This window comes from Danio rerio, chromosome 21 (genome assembly GCF_049306965.1).
Source record: "Danio rerio strain Tuebingen ecotype United States chromosome 21, GRCz12tu, whole genome shotgun sequence".
Lineage (NCBI taxonomy): Eukaryota > Metazoa > Chordata > Actinopteri > Cypriniformes > Danionidae > Danio > Danio rerio.
The window spans coordinates 2,681,321-2,697,738 of NC_133196.1; the positions used below are offsets into that span (position 1 = coordinate 2,681,321).

General features: G+C 35.5%; 1 protein-coding gene across 25 annotated transcripts in view; it reads right to left on the minus strand.

Annotated features, from left to right (window-relative positions):
* Nucleotides 1-13,841, minus strand: part of add1 (adducin 1 (alpha)) — a 78,444-nt gene extending 64,603 nt beyond the window's left edge. For 24 of the 25 annotated variants that reach the window (XM_068215878.2, XM_073934682.1, XM_005160942.6 and 21 more), the window contains exon 1: nucleotides 13,699-13,841. The gene's annotated coding sequence lies outside the window, so the exon portion shown is untranslated. 25 annotated transcript variants of the gene reach the window in all.
* Nucleotides 13,842-16,418: the final 2,577 nt, after the last annotated feature.

A 16,418-nucleotide genomic window follows, 5' to 3' on the forward strand; every position in this document is an offset into this window, starting at 1 on the left:
AGAGAAGAGCGATTCAGCACGTTTTTACAAAAAATCGAAACAGGTCGCACTACAACCATTATCTGCAGTCGCACTAATGCGCCAAAATATATCATGAGGTCGCATAGATTAATTTTCGGGCGCATATGCGACCTTGATGAGCTCTGGGAGTTCAAACACTGCACAATGTCAGGATTTTCAAATATCGTGCAAGTCTATTCTACACCTCAAATAAAAAAACAAAAAACAAATACAATGTAAAATGATATCACTTTTTACTGTAAAAACAAAAAGATGAACAACTAAAATATGAAAAGATATAAAAAAAATTTTTTAGCCTGGCATAGAGCCATTTCTCACTTTTATTTAATTTAACCAAGCACAAAAACATGTTAAGAAATAAAAATAAAATACATAAATAAAAAAAACGTATAAATATAGCAAAGAAAATGCAACTAAAATAGCTAAAACTTTAGCTAAAACTAACAAGAAAATACAAAAAAAAAAAACTCTAATAAAAAAAATGAAATGCTTAAAACTATTATACAAATCAATGATACCAAAATGAGATGAATCTAAAATGACTGAAAGGCTCATTTCTATAGGATGCAGTGGAGATGATGTCGGCTGTATTGAAGAGTTCGTAATTTTTCATTGCTCACTTTTATTTAATTTAACCAAGCACAAAAACAGATGTTAAAAATAAAAATAAAATATACACATAAAAAAACTAAACTAATAAATGTCAAAGACAATGCACTTTAACTAAAATTCAACAAAACAAAAAACCTCTAATAAAAAATTAAATACTTAAAACTATTATACAAATCAATGATCCCAAAATAACAAGAATCTAACATCACTAAAAGGCTGATTTCTATAGGATGCTGCAGAGATGATTTCTGTATTATTAAAGAGTTCATCATTTTTCAGCTGCATAAATTTACTTCTTATCTCCAAACTTCCTCATTGACCTACTTTCCAGAAGAGAAGTGTGTGAATTATCTCACCCGTAACACTACACAGATGTGAGGGAGGGTGTGGAGGGAGTGCGTGTATGTGTGTGCGCGCGTGTGTGGCTGAGTAGCTGGGTGTTTCTGTGGGTGGGTTTGCAAGTGAAATGTTTAAAGAATGATGTAATGTGTAAACATTCGAATTGTAATAACTAATAAAATAAATAATAAACAAAATGACCACATAAGCACCACTTCAGGGATAGTTGGATAGATGGACGGCAGATGGACAATTTTACCTTCAGTTTATTATTTAAATAAACCATCTAAATGAAATTGAGAAGATTTACTCCTCAAATGCGTTATTTTTCTCCATTTTTGTTCATTTTACTTGATTTAATATTTATTTTAAGCATCCAGAATGGGCTTAAGTTATGTTTAATGAATCAACTCAATCTGAGGTCATAATAAAACAATATTTAAGTAATAATGTGTTTTTGGGTAATGATAATATACACACTTGAGATATCAATACTTAATTAGCAAAAGCAGATACCTCAATTTTTATTAGTTTTCATATATTTAAATTAATAAAAGTAATGTTTTTGCAAATAATGCATCTACACGCATTACTCAAAATTGTCCTGAATTTTCTCAATGTATAAATGAATAAGGTTTGCTCATGTCTGAACACCGTAAACACACACACACCAGCTGTTTACCATCTTAAATCACATGGTGTGTGTGTGTGTGTGTGTGTGTGTGTTGTGGAATGTAATGGCATTATTCCTGGCACACGGAGGGTCTAAATGTGGCTGCAGGCCAGTAGTAGATCTGAATAGCTCACATAAACTGCATAACTCGCATACAGCAAATGCAGAAAGACCGACCCCTACTAGCCATTCTCCAGCAGATATTTACAGTAAAAACATTTCTGGCCTCATATACCATTCTACATCCCTTATATTTATTTAAAAGACTTATGTATGCCCAAACTATCTGTTATTACTATAATATACCTTATTGCAAGTTACCTAAAATAACTCATTTACAATGCTGTACATTTGCTCCTCTCATAATGAATAATGATATCATTTATATACTAACACTTTATGTTTCTTTGCCATTAAGTAAATTATTTTGATATCAACATTTCACTTGCTTGGTCTGATTTCAAAGGTTGTCACAATTCATTACTATTACAATGCATGCATAATTACAATGCTTTTTCAGTTCGCTACTGTAATTATACTGTACTAAATTAAATGGCCATCTTCTTTGATGCAGCATTTTTAGATGACATAAAGCTTAATTTTGTGCATTTGAAACTTCTAAACCTGCCAAAATATCCTACTGACTACTGCAAGCTATAATTAAAATCAGTGCACTCCTAATATCAGCATACAATAACTTTTAGATTACTTTAAAATGAGTACTGGAGTCTTATTTACTATATCAGTACTTATACTTGATTTTTTGATTAATGTACAATAGCCACAACTGTCAGTGTTGCCAGATATAACTGACTTATTCCAGCCCAAAACCTATCCAAAGTCACAAAAATTTATACATCACCCAAAATGTCAGATTAATTAATTTTATTTTATTTTAATTGAAATTAACCTAGTTTAATAGTCGGATTTTTAACCATGCTGCAACCAACACCAGCAGTAACAGAACCACAACATAACCGGTTCACATCGAAACACTGCGCCCCCTTACCCTCACACTGCACTTAATGTTGTGTAGATTGCACTAGCTAAAAGGGTGTGTTTTACTTCTGAAATGGGGTATAAAGTCATCCCATTTGGCCTTTTGAATTCTTTTGAACATAATAAGGTGCTGCTTGTCAATCAGACAACGCTTCTATGTTTGTTCATGCTGTCAATTGTGAAAAAAGAAATTACTGATTAAAGTGTCATGATAAACCGCAGTGAGTTTCACTGCAGGCTCCTGTGATGCACGTGCACTCAAAGGGGAGTCAGATTTGATGCAACTTTCCTTCCCCTCCTCTTGCGGGTGAGCCCATGCGGTTTGCACTATGCACTGGTCACTACTAACTGAATTGAGTAGGAGCTAAGGGTGTCACGATCCTCCAAATCCTCGATTCGATTACATTTTCGATTCTGAAGGCACGATTCGATTCGATTTTCGATTTTGAATAATTAATTAATGACCAATTAATTATTTGTAGCCTACCGTTTAAACTACCTGACCTGCATGGTCTTTGTTTTACCCATAAACAAATCACACAGTAAATGAATAAAGGCAAGATACACACATAATTACCACCTGTCAATCACTTTTTCTGCGGGACTCGTGAATAGGCAGTGATCTGTGTCGTTATAATGGCGTCGGTAAAAAAGACGCACAACCAACAGGAACCAGCCAACAGTATCTGAGGTGTTCGCTAAAATGACTAAGTACAAGTGAGTGAAAGATTGAAGCAGTCCTCTGACTGCCTGGACCTGCTGTCTCGAGCGCATGGCTGTGTGTGCGTCTGTGTCTGTGTGGTCACGTGATGTGCATTTTCAGAGGTAGAGAGGAAGGAGGGCTGCTCAGAAATGCTACACGCCACTGTGGATGTCAAATCGTTGTCGTTCTAAAATGCCATTTAAAAACAAAGACAGTGTAAACAGGGCCTGAGTGTGAACTTTTCGCGAGCGGATTTGCAACGGGGGCGGGCGGAGGATCGCGATGCCGGTGTTGTCTATCGGACGAACCGTACGTAATACATACATAGCAGAGCTTGCAAAACTGTGTTTTTTTTTTGTCGACAACACGAACGTTGTCAACATAACTCACTGGAAATCCAAAATGCTTCCACACCGGCGACTTCATTGAAAGAGGAGAGGGTTTAAGCTCTGTCGACGGGTCTCCTGCTTCTGCAGTTTAACAAGCACTTCAACAAGCCTGTTTTTTCCCGCTTGGCAAGCCAAGCTGACGTGACATGGGGGCGTGGCAGCATCGACGATTCTATTTTTGGATTCGATAATCGAAATTGAGCATAAATTTTGATCGATTTCGATTAAAAATCGAAATCGTGACACCCCTCACACAGTTTTGTTTTGTTAAATAAATTAAATATGAAATTTATGTTTCAAAAATTATCAACATGCTAATGTCATTTTTTACCCACACATTCAAATTCACAACACTGACAACTGTATATGTGACCATGAACCGCAAGACCACACTGTAATAAAATATACAGTATTAATGGGATTTTTGGTTGCCATTAAAATTTACAAGTACATTTACAATTAAGTAAATTAAACAATTACAATGGCATTTAAAAATGCAAGTAATACAGTAAAAATGATTAGCGCACTCCCAATTTAATGACTATTGTGCCTTAAAACTACAGCACAACTGTAATTGCTAATTTACAGTACAGTTGTACATTTTACACAACCAACAGTAAATTTTACAGCATTATTTTTACAGTGCAGTGTTACATTGCACACTGTTTTTCAGCATACCAAAAAGGTTTAAGTATGACTTGTGTTTAAGTGAGACAAGTGTGGTGGTAATCAACAAGAGAAGGCACCAATAACTGTCCATACACCATACTAATTAAGCAATAAAACTGTTTATTGCTGCTACATACTGCTGATATAAATTATAATCACAATAATATTCAATAATCATGAATCATACTCATGAACATCATTAATCAAAATACAACAAAATTGCATAAAAGGCTTATAATGCGAAATAAAGATGAGATTACATGAATAAAAGACAGATAATAAAAACTTCAAGCAATTTGATACAAGTATATACAACCTCAGAGACGTGCCATCATTTTCCTATTCAAAGACTGGGGAGCCAGTTGCAGTCACATTGGAAAACCAACACATGTGTCCGAGAATGCCGGGCGATGCACACTTATCCCACGGATGAGCTTCCAATGTTTTAGCAAGAAACCCTCACCTTTATAGTCAAAATTTGGGTGTTGGGCAAAGGTCGGCCTAATAGGTAAGAGAGAAGTGCGAGTTGATCAGGCCCACCCTCTCTCTCAGCTAGTTGCACATTATTTTTGATTGCAAAGCACAAATTTGAGGTTTGTGGTGTCAGCATGATTATCTAGAGTCAATATTCTACCTCCTGAAATTTGGAGAAAAAGTTAACCTTAAGGTCCGGAGACCCTTCTCTGGTTATTTGGTCATGTTTAAGAGTCAATATTTTACCTCCTGAAATTTGGAGAGAGGTGTGAAGTTAACCTTAAGGTCCTAAGACTGTTTATTTGGTTGTTTGTTGAGCGCAACAGGAGAAAAACAAAAAATATCCCATTTGTCATTCACACACATATTATGCCAAAGATATTTGAATGTTAGGTAGAGATCATGAAATAGTACCCCTGCGGATGCAACGATTAACTGGTTTCACTATTAATCGTGCTTTAATTAGTCACCAATAATTAATTTTAAAGGCTTCACAACACTGTGTTTCTGCACGAAACAAAACTGCTAGTTTGACGTTCAGAGCTTGTACACAGACACCCACGCACACTGGATTAACTATGGCTGAGGTTAATAACTAAGGGTTCACATATTGCGTCTTTTGCACACACAAGTTTGCTATTTCCAATGGAGGCACACGGCTTGTGTGCGCATATTGGAAGCAACACGTTCACGCACACTTTCCAGGCACACCTAGTTGAAAGAATGCATTTGTTCTCTATAAAAGGGAACTACTTGACTAATATGTAGCTTAGATTTACATTAGACAAACTTTTTTTTATTTATACTTATTTTTATTTATTCATTCATTCATTGTTCTGTCATTTATTTTCAGCGTAAAATTATTACTCATGTTTAAATGCCAAAAAATGTGTTTAAGTCCTTATTTTTAAGTCCAAACTTTAAGTCCAAAGAGAAATGGACTATTGATAACCGTGAAACCATGATTATTTCTAAGAATTTAATCATACAACCAAAATCTGTAATAGTTGCATCCCTATTAAATAAACTTTTTTTGTTTTGCGTTGCAAAGAACTCAATCTATACAACATTAAAGACTAATTTTTCAGTTTTTTTTTTATATGCTTTTAAACCCTCAGATTTTGAAAAGTTTCATGTCAGACACATATTTCCCCAACAATTCTTATAACAAGCCAAGTATCAATAGAAAGCTTTAGTTACTCAGCTTTCAAACTCAGATGTATAGATTTCAATTGACAAAAATTTACACATAAGGTTTTGTGATCCAGGGTCACACTAAAATGCTGCCTACGGAAGCTTTAGAAACTAAGCTATTGTGTCACTGTAAATATTCTTGATAGAAAAACTCAATAGTAAGACTTTTACATCATGAAAAATCAACAAGAGCAAATGCAAGACATCAATTGCAAAAAAAGGCATGCCATTATATGCACGAATTGTTGTTTTGCTGTGTAAATACACAAAAATAATTGCAGCATTGTATTAAGAAAACATGCTTGCCTTTTTATTCATTCTTTAAAGGAGTAGATTCTTTAATATTTAACAGATTATTAAAATCCTATGCAATGGTTGAAGAGCTGTTCGCCCTACACAAACTATTTCCTGTTTAAGGGAGCACAGCACTGTATGTATGAAAATGAGAGCAAAAAGAGGGAGGAGAAAGGAAGAGGGGAAACGTTAAACAACACAAGATGAAAATGAGAAACAGATTTTTGTCCCTCTAGAGGGTCGTGGGCGAGAGATTGAGTGGGCTTGTTTCACTGCACACTCCATCGCAGGTTTCACCATCACACTGCTATTGAGCCCAAAAATAACTGATAGAAATGATGGTTCCAACTGTAAATGAATGATTGGATGAGAAACAACCCAAAACAGTTTTAATCAAAATGTGGCACTGTCAATCAAATCCTATCTGTGTTTTTGGATAACCCGATAGTAAGTAAAAGCTTACAATGCATCACAGTGGCTCCAACACATCCAAAACGGAAACTTCTGTCATAATTTACTCATCCTCCACTTGCTTCAAACTTGTTTAAATTTCTTAGTTATATCCACTTATTAAATGTGACGTCACAAGAAGCGGCTTCAGGGTCCAAGGGCTTTATCAAACTGTATGGGGAGAGTCAACAAACGGAAAAATAAACATTTACAAACCACTGTAATTCTTTTGAAAATCATGATCGCAATATATATAATATCCTATGGCCAGAAAGTGAACATTTTTTGTAAATTATTCAAATATTGGTGTTTGTGATGCAGCAAGCAAAGACTGTTGTGTACACCATGAGCAGGGCCAGACGGAATCTGCAGACGTTTTTTGCTATTTCTGCTGAGAATTTTGGTTAAAATCTGCAGATTTCTGCAGAATTATTTTGGGAGTATCCAGCAGAGTATTATAACAAAAACCTTAATATATTAAATAAAAAAGAAATAAATTACTGAATAAAAACTGAATAAATTCAGATTTACACATTTACTCAAGTAAATAAACAGAATTAATAATGGGCTAAAAATCTGCAGAAATCTGCGGAAAATCTGCGAAATTCTGCGCGCACAGATTCTGTGTGGGCCTAACCATGACTTTATGAAATGCTCTTTAATGTGTGATTAATTGACTAATATTTTCTCAATTCAAATGTGTAGCGGCTTGGACCCGGAAACAGTATTTCATAACTCACAACTTAAGCAGATTGGTCACAAACGAAGATATACTATAGAAAAAAGCTATTCAGTTCAGTCAAAGCAGGGTGAATCAGCTTTCAGCCACTACGCCCCTCGCTGCTGGAATCAGCCTCCAGAAATGATCAGATGTGCACCAACATTAGGCACATTCAAATCAAGACTGAAAACACATCTGTTTAGCTGTGCCTGTACTGAATGAGCACTGTGCTGCGTCCGACAGATCGCACTATTATGTTTTTCGTTTTCTTTTTCATTCTTTTGTAACCTATTTTAACACATTTTAAATTGTTTTTATCTGTTTTTAATCATTTTTATTGTCTGCATTTTATGTCCTAAACTTGTCTTTGTTATTCCTGTTTATGTAAAGCACTTTGAATTGCCACTGTGTATGAAATGTGCTATATAAATAAACTTGCCTTGCCTATTCATTCATCCATTCATTTCAACCACGTGAGTGTAACGAGAAAAAAATGTTCATCTTGGGAGGAACTCTCAAGCAATTGCAATGTAACCGTGTAATGTAACAGTGTTTTCAAGAAGGGACTAAATAACGAATTACTTTTACCAAACAGAATGGCAGAATTATTAAGTTTTGCAGTTTCAACTTGATGATGTGTTCTGAAATGTGCAAGAATTGATATGTTCCAATTCTTAAAAAAGATTTGGTGATTAATATCTTATGATATGTTTATTGCAATGTTTGATAAGCTGTTTCTATAAATGCTTTATAGTTAGAACCTGATTGTTTGTTTTTTTCACCTAGAGATTTTTGCTAAAAAAAAAATCATTGAAGTCTATTAGGGTCAGTTTTATCAGGTCCATCCAGGACTTCAGCAAAATACAGAATACAAAGGTTAATTAGTAGTTATTAAACAACTCTGCATGTTGCATCATATTAAACTAGTGATGCAATGTGATTTCACTATTAACTGTGCTTAAATTTGTCACGTTTAATTAATCGTAAAGGCTTCTCAACACCGCGTTTCTGCATGGATGCTGCAACTAAACAAAGTTATGCCAACTGTGCGCTGGTTTCGAGCTAATAGACAGAGGATAATACGCACAAACTTGATCAACTATGGCTGAGGTTAACTAAGGGCTGTTCACATACTGCGTCTTTTGCACACGCTAGTTTGTTATTTCTTTTCTTGAGTGCATATTGGGAGTGACGGAACAAGGATTAATAATAATAATAATAATAATACATTTTATTTATAGTGTGCTTTTCTCAGACCCAAAGCGCAACAAGGAATCCAGGGCAAACATTAACAAAGCAGAACAATAAAAACACCACAATAAGACAATAAAATATGAACAATAAAATTGAATGATTAAACTGACAAAAATAATCAATCTAAGGTAAAAGCAACGATAACAGGTGTGTCTTGAGAAGATTCTTAAAACAGTCAAGAGAAGCAGCGTTCCTGATGCTGATGGGTAGACCATTCCATAGCTTAGGCGCAAGTTACGAAAAAGCTCTTTAGTTTACAGCGTGGTTGATACATCGCAAGTCCAGATGCATAACGAAGACTGCGGGTGGGAGTGGCGAGAGTTACCAGGTCACAAATGTAGTCAGGTGCTAGCCCCAGAACTGAACAGATCAGCTTCATACTTTGCAGGGCTGAGCGATTAATCAAAAAATAATGGAAATCAACATTTAGAACCTGTAATCAATCTATTTTTCAAGGTCAATTTTTTTAAATAACTTTTTCTACCGTATGTGGAGTCACTTGATGCCGCTCTGTTAAGGCAGAACAATACTTATATTATGATTTATAGTTTTATTATTATTATTATTATTTTACAGGGTTCAACGCAAAGGATTTTTTCTACTGGTCCGATTGGGCCAATGGTTTAGATTTTTACTTGCCCGACCAAAATTTCCACTGGCCCCACCAAAGAAAAAATACAATTCAATTTAATAGCTATTTTTTAGCCATGTATTTTAAATAATGTGTCAAAAATAATGCCTATAATTATCTAAATGTAATTTTTTTTTAAATAATACTTTTAAAATGTCAATATATGTATAATGAGCAAAATTATGTGTTAACAAAACAAAAAGAGCAGCATGGAAAATGTGAAGGTATTTTATTTCAGTTCAAAATTATTTAACAAAAAGGTGGCCCCAATCGGGCCAGTAATGATCCCGTCTACTGTCCCAAGCATCTCTCACACTGGCCCCGGGCCATCGGGCAGTCCTTATTGTTGAGCCCTGTTTTATTATACTTCTGCCAAGGTCACGTGTACAGTCCGGCGCAGCCTTCGTATACCCACGCACCTCTCAAAAAAATGTACTTGCATGTTACAATGACGCATAGCGCAAGCTTTGTGATTGGTAGGTTTGGTAACGTTGACGACGGTGGGCAACTCAACTCAACGTTGATGTCAGTGGACTATGAGGGCAGAAACATAAAATAAACAAAATAATCCAATATTCGTAATAAAGTTGAAAATTTAATACCTAATATAAAATCTAATACTCTGTGTGGAATATACACTTTGACTCAAAAAAAAAAAGTATATACAAAATTAAAATACCAAACAAGTTCATAATATAGTTGATCAAAAGTACCTTTCAGAGAGAGGTTCAGCAGACTGACTACATTTGATTTCTTTGAAACGGAAATACTAAGCTAATATGGATGCATTACACAAAAACTTTATTTATTGTTATTTTTAATTATTTATTCATATATTTATTCATTGTTCTGTCATATATTTTTAGTATAAAACTATTACTTATGTTTAAATGCCGAAATTTAAGTTAAAAGCCAAAGAGAAATGTTTGTTTTTTATTATTAGTTTGTGCTGCATTATTTGGTTACTAAGCAGCAATAAAAAACACTAAGAAGTTTTAATGTGGTTTACTAAACTAGATGTGTTTTGAAATGAATGAATGCATAATAATCGTGAAAACCGTGACTATTCCTCAGACTATAATCATACAACCAAAATCTATAATCATGCATAATGCATCCCTAAGTTAAATAGGACCTATTATTCCCCTTTTTACAATATATCAAATAATTCTATGATGTCTCTGTGACGTTGACGTGTGACGTTTCAGCTAAAAAAACAACAACACACAAATAATGTTTTATAACTCTCTGAAACTGACCCTTTTAGGCTTTGATCCTAAAGGTGCCGTTTTGATGACTGTTTCTTTAAATTCAAATGAGATTGGATTTCATTCAAAAGAGGGTGGAGCTACAAAAATATCAGCAGATTCAAAATAGTACTAATGTGAAAAAGTCAGAAGAAGTCAGTCGATGGAGATTAAAACTAAACATTTAAAATCTTCTTAGTCACTGAAATTATCTTCAGAAGGTCAAACCTCTAATGACGGATGGCTGCTTCTCACTCAGGGCTGTTTATGCTAATGAGAGAGAGGTTGTCACTAATGGGTGGGACTTTCCATCTCTGATGACACATACAAAGAGTTAATTTCAATCAAAGTGTTTCTGCAGACTGTTGTTAACAAGTCTGATTATAAAGAATGCAAATAATTAATTTTTACCATTAGAAGCTGGATATATTTACACTGTTGCCACAAAACAGTGCTTAAACCACTTCTAGAAGTGACTTTTGCAAAACACGTCCCCTGACTCCCCTGTAATGCGATCATAAAAGCAACAATACACTCCTATACACTTCCTGTGACTTCACAGATCTGCCCTGGCCTTATGGTTGAAAGCAGCAGACAGACGCTTCAGTCTTTCTCTGACCGACAGACTGTCAAAACACCAGCGACACATGCATGAGCCCAATCTGTGATCAGTACAAAAACACTGACATCCCGCGACACAAGAGGCCTAATGCGGGTTAGTGATAAACCGATATATCAGCCAGGCATGGATGGCCACTTAGTGTCACTTCAAAACAAATGGCGCACATTTTTACGCCACAAAAGAATAAGAAAACATCCTGATATGATGATGAACTACAGCAGAGTTCAAACTAGGGTCACAAGGGTGTGCTTGGGGATGCATGGAATAAAAATAACACTTAATCTATAATACTGATTTAAATTTCTAACTTTTGATTTAACAGCACCAAGTTAAAATTCTGTATAATAAATGTTTATGAAAATTTCTAGCTCCTTGTATTTTAAATATATTAATAGCATCACAAATTGGTTTGGCAAAAGTTCATCACATCTTAATATAGGAAAAACCAAACAGCTATGTCTGGGAAGTCTACCAAGAGTAGTAGATATTAGGTTTTATAAACCAATCATTATCAATGGAAATATAGTCAAATTTTAAGTATTTAGGTACAAAAATTGACAATAAACTGAATTTTCATAGTAATGTAGAGGATGTTTATAAGGCAAGTCAGCTATTCAGTCTACTCTGCAAGTTTTAATGTTAGCTTACAGACTTCAAACTTGGCACATAGATCATTAACAGAGTGTCTTCACATGTAATAATGTTTCATGTTTTGGTAACACAACACTAAAACAGAAGAAGAAATTATCACAAATTATCAATCAGGCAAATAAGATAACTGGTCTCAAACAACATTCGCAACATTGCAACTTTGAAAGACAATACACATCCCGCTAACTCAGCTTTTGAAGTGCTACTGTCAGGACACAGGTTTAACTCCTAAAACCTGAGGAAATGCTTATAAGTAATTTATCCCAATTGCAGTTGTTGTTATAAATCAGATCACTGTTTGAAGTGAACTGGGTGGTTGTCAACAATGATCTGTGGTATTATGTATGGGGCTAATTTGTTTTTTAAGTTTCTAACTTGTTGTCTTGATTAGTGTTGCTAATGTGTGATTGTTGCATGTATGCAGTATGGACAATAAAGTTTAAACTAAACCGAGTTAAAATGCAATCATTTACACACACATTATATATATATATATATATATATATATATATATATATATATATATATATATATATATATATATATATATATACACACACACACACACACACACATATGACCATACAACATGCTTTGTAGAAATTCTGTTAATTAAATTGCACAACCCTCCAAAAATTATTCTAATAAAAAGGATAAGAGTTGGCTGTCTGTAGAACATACAGGATTAAAGGTATTTTATATGACATTTTTGCATTTATGAGAAAAAAAAGTGTCGTTATGGATATGGCGTCTCTCGGTTATGGATGTGACAGATGTGAAATTGCCACTTGTGTGATTTTGGTAAATCAAAAATAATTGTTTAAAAACACTGACAGAGACATTTTGAGTATTTGAGTACTGTAAAATAGTTGCTTACACAAAAAGGTATTTTTGTTTTGATATTTTGGTAAAAACTGGATTTGTTTTCATGGCAAGGTTGAAATTTGCAGATGACACAACGCACATCACTTTTAAACAAGCAAAAACAAACTGGATTGCTTTACTCAGACTCTAAACTCACAAATATTCAATATTTATGGCTACACTTTGCTAAAAACTCAAATTCATAAAAATGGGCTTAAACACATTACACATATGCAAATATATCTATAATACAGCTGTATTTGTTTCATGTGATTCTTTTTGTCATATAGACAAAATTATCTGTAGCAAATAAGCAAACTAGATAAACAATATACTAATGCTTCTCTTATCATTCTTAAATTGCTAAAAGCAGCATCCACACATCCATAAGCCTAATTACAATACATCACATAACAAAAATTGTAGATGACACAACAAATATCACTTTTAAACAAGCAAAAACAAACAGTCAATAGGCCACTCTAATCAGAGTCGTTCTAAAGTCACAAATATTCAATATGTTTGCATAACTTTAGCTAAATAGTAAATATTTTCAACTTTAAATAACAAATAAAAACACTTTAACTATTTTTCCTTCGTGTGCGTACAGCAGTGGCCCTCGCGCGCGCGACTGTCCTGTCCGTAGCTCGCGGGTGCGCGCACGTCTACTACATCAAAAATACGTTACCGAGAGTCACAATCGCGACACAAAACCACCAAACGACCTCAGAAACACAAAACAAACGACAAAACATAAACAACAAACGCGTTCCTCCTGCAGAAAGCGAAAGCTAGCGCCACTAGCACCCGCGCTAACGGTGAGGCCGCGCGACTAAACCCCCTGAGGAGAATAATCCAGACAGAAAGCACATTAAGAAAAGCAAAACTTACGCTTATCTGGGTGCAAGTGCGCGGCTGGAATGGACAGCGACTTGGGAACAGGCGGGGAGCTCGTGCTTTTTCTCCGTAAACGGGTTTGTGTCACTGTTTGTTTCTGCAAGCGTTTGTTTCTGTCGGTGCGCGGCTCTCAGACTGGGGCGCGGCGCTCTGGACGGGCTGAAGTGAAGAGGCTTCTGATTGGCCCGCGTCACGCTAGTTTCCACCCACAACTCGTAGCGGAGGCATTGATGTGCTCCGCCCACACAAATGAGGGGCGGGGCCTGTGTGTCCGCTTGATAACATTGGAGATGGGCGTGTGCATTCGCTTTTCTGACACTTGGTTGGAGGCAGTATTTGATTTAATCTGAACCTTTTTGCATATTATTTAAAGCAGTGGTTCTCAAACTTTTTCACCAAGTACCACCTCAGAAAAAAATGTCTCTCCAAGTACCACCATAATAACCAGTATTAAAATATATTAGCGTACACTCTAAAAATATTCTTTAGACCAACGAAAAAATAAATAAACGTAACAGTTTGCATCAATATATTCAAATTACGACAACATCTAACAAAGTGAAGTTCAGAAAACAAACTTTATTATGACCTTTATGAACTTTAAAATGACCTTTCCCTTCTCAATCAGAGGCATTTTTACAAACCATAAACTCAATTTTTTAAGTAAAGTACCCAAAAATTTGTTTTTTTAATTAAAATTTCAAACAAATCCAGTGTTATGTACTTATGTACATGCAAGTTTTTAAGTTTATAACCTCAAATAAATGAAGTAGCTGAAATTGCTTGTTTTTTTATACTGTTCATTTAGTTGCTTGTAAGAAATACATTTAACAACATTTTATTTTTTATTTATTTTAAACAACAGTTTTTCATTGTTTTACAAAACAAAAACATTTGTGCAAAATAACAAAAAAAAAACATCAGTGTGTGTACTTAAAAATACAAAACAACTCCATTAGTGTGGAAAACAGTTATCAACAGTTTCTTTGGGCTGCTACAAGTTAAATATTATTTTAAACTAATTGACAGATATATTTACCTTTAAATTAGCCACCTTTTTAAATCGATGTAATTATCAATATTTTCCTGTTATGAAAACTTACTGGCGAGGCAGTGGCGCAGTAGGTAGTGCTGTCCCCTCACAGCAAGAAGGTCGCTGGTTCGAGCCTCGGCTCAGTTGGCGTTTCTGTGTGGAGTTTGCATGTTCTCCCTGCCTTCGCCTGGGTTTCCTCCGGGCGCTCCGGTTTCCCCCACAGTCCAAAGACATGTGGTACAGGTTAATTGGGTAGGCTAAATTGTCTATAGTGTTTGTGTGGATGTTTCCCAGAGATGGGTTGCGGCTGGAAGGGCATCCGCTGTGTAAAAACTTGCTTGATAATTTGGTGGTTCATTCCACTGTGGATTAATAGATAACCAGCTAAAACCAGTTAGACCAGCCTAGCCAAGCTGGGAGTCCAGCCAAAATCAGCTATATCCAGCTTAAACCAGGCTGGTCAAGCTGGATTTGGCTGGTCATTTTCCAGCCTGACCAGCTAAGACCAGGCTGGAAATGGCCAAAACCCCTCTAAAACCAGCCTGGTCAACCAGCTAAAACCAGCCAACCAGCCTAGGCTGGTTTAAGCTGGATTTTTCAGCAGGGTATGTAGCACCGTGGTCCTGCAAAACATGACATTCACACATGCGGAATGACAATAAAGCTCAACTTGAGTTGAATTTGCCACTTTCGTAATTGTTTTAATGATGTGTTTGCTGCATTTTGAGTCAAAACATGTCTGAGATTAAGCCTACAGTTACAGTTAGTTAGTTTAATAATTAATAAACACGATACTAGAGAAATGTGCAAATACAACGTACTTTCAGAAAATCAATCCATTGGTTAAATTTACATACAGTGTAGTCTTTAGACTATTCGTTCATTTTTCTTCAGGTTACTCTATTAATCAGGGGTCGCCACAGCTGAATGAACCGTCAACTTATCCAGCACATGTTTTACATAGCGGATGCTCTTCCAGCTGCAACCCAGTACTGGGAAACTCCAATACACACTCATTCACAGACACACACTACGGCCAATTTAGTTAATCAGTTCCCCTATGGCGCATGTGTTTGGATATGTGGGGGAAACCAGAGCACCCGGAGGAAACCCACACCAACACGGGGAGAACATGCAAACTCCAGTGACCCAACCAGGACTCAAACCAGCAACCTTCTTGCTGTGAGGCCACAATGCTCCCCACTGAGCCACTGTGTTGCCCTTCTTTAGATTATTACAATATAAAATGGTTTAATGTGGAAAACCCTAAAAATGTTCTTCTCTGGCATCACAACAAAATGTTGAAAAGTAATAATTTAAGTCATGTGAGATATGTGAGACATGCTTTACAGTAGCAGCACCAAGTTTCCCAATTTAAATATCCGAATTTGTATTTGTTGTTTTTTAAATCCCCTATCAGCTCAAGTGGTGCTCTATCAGCTGCTTCGTGGTCACGTGGGTCCAGTCCTGGCCTGTCATTTCTTAAACTCACCACATGATGTCGCTATTTAGATTACTGTATTTATTAGTAAACCATTCTCTATATACGGATGACTGCCTTTAAATTACTGTGTCAGTATGCTGTTTACTTGGCAATGATGATTGACATTTGGGCAGCACAATGGATTTCTATATAAACTTTACATGTACAGTGCTCAGCATAATTGAGTACAGCCCATTT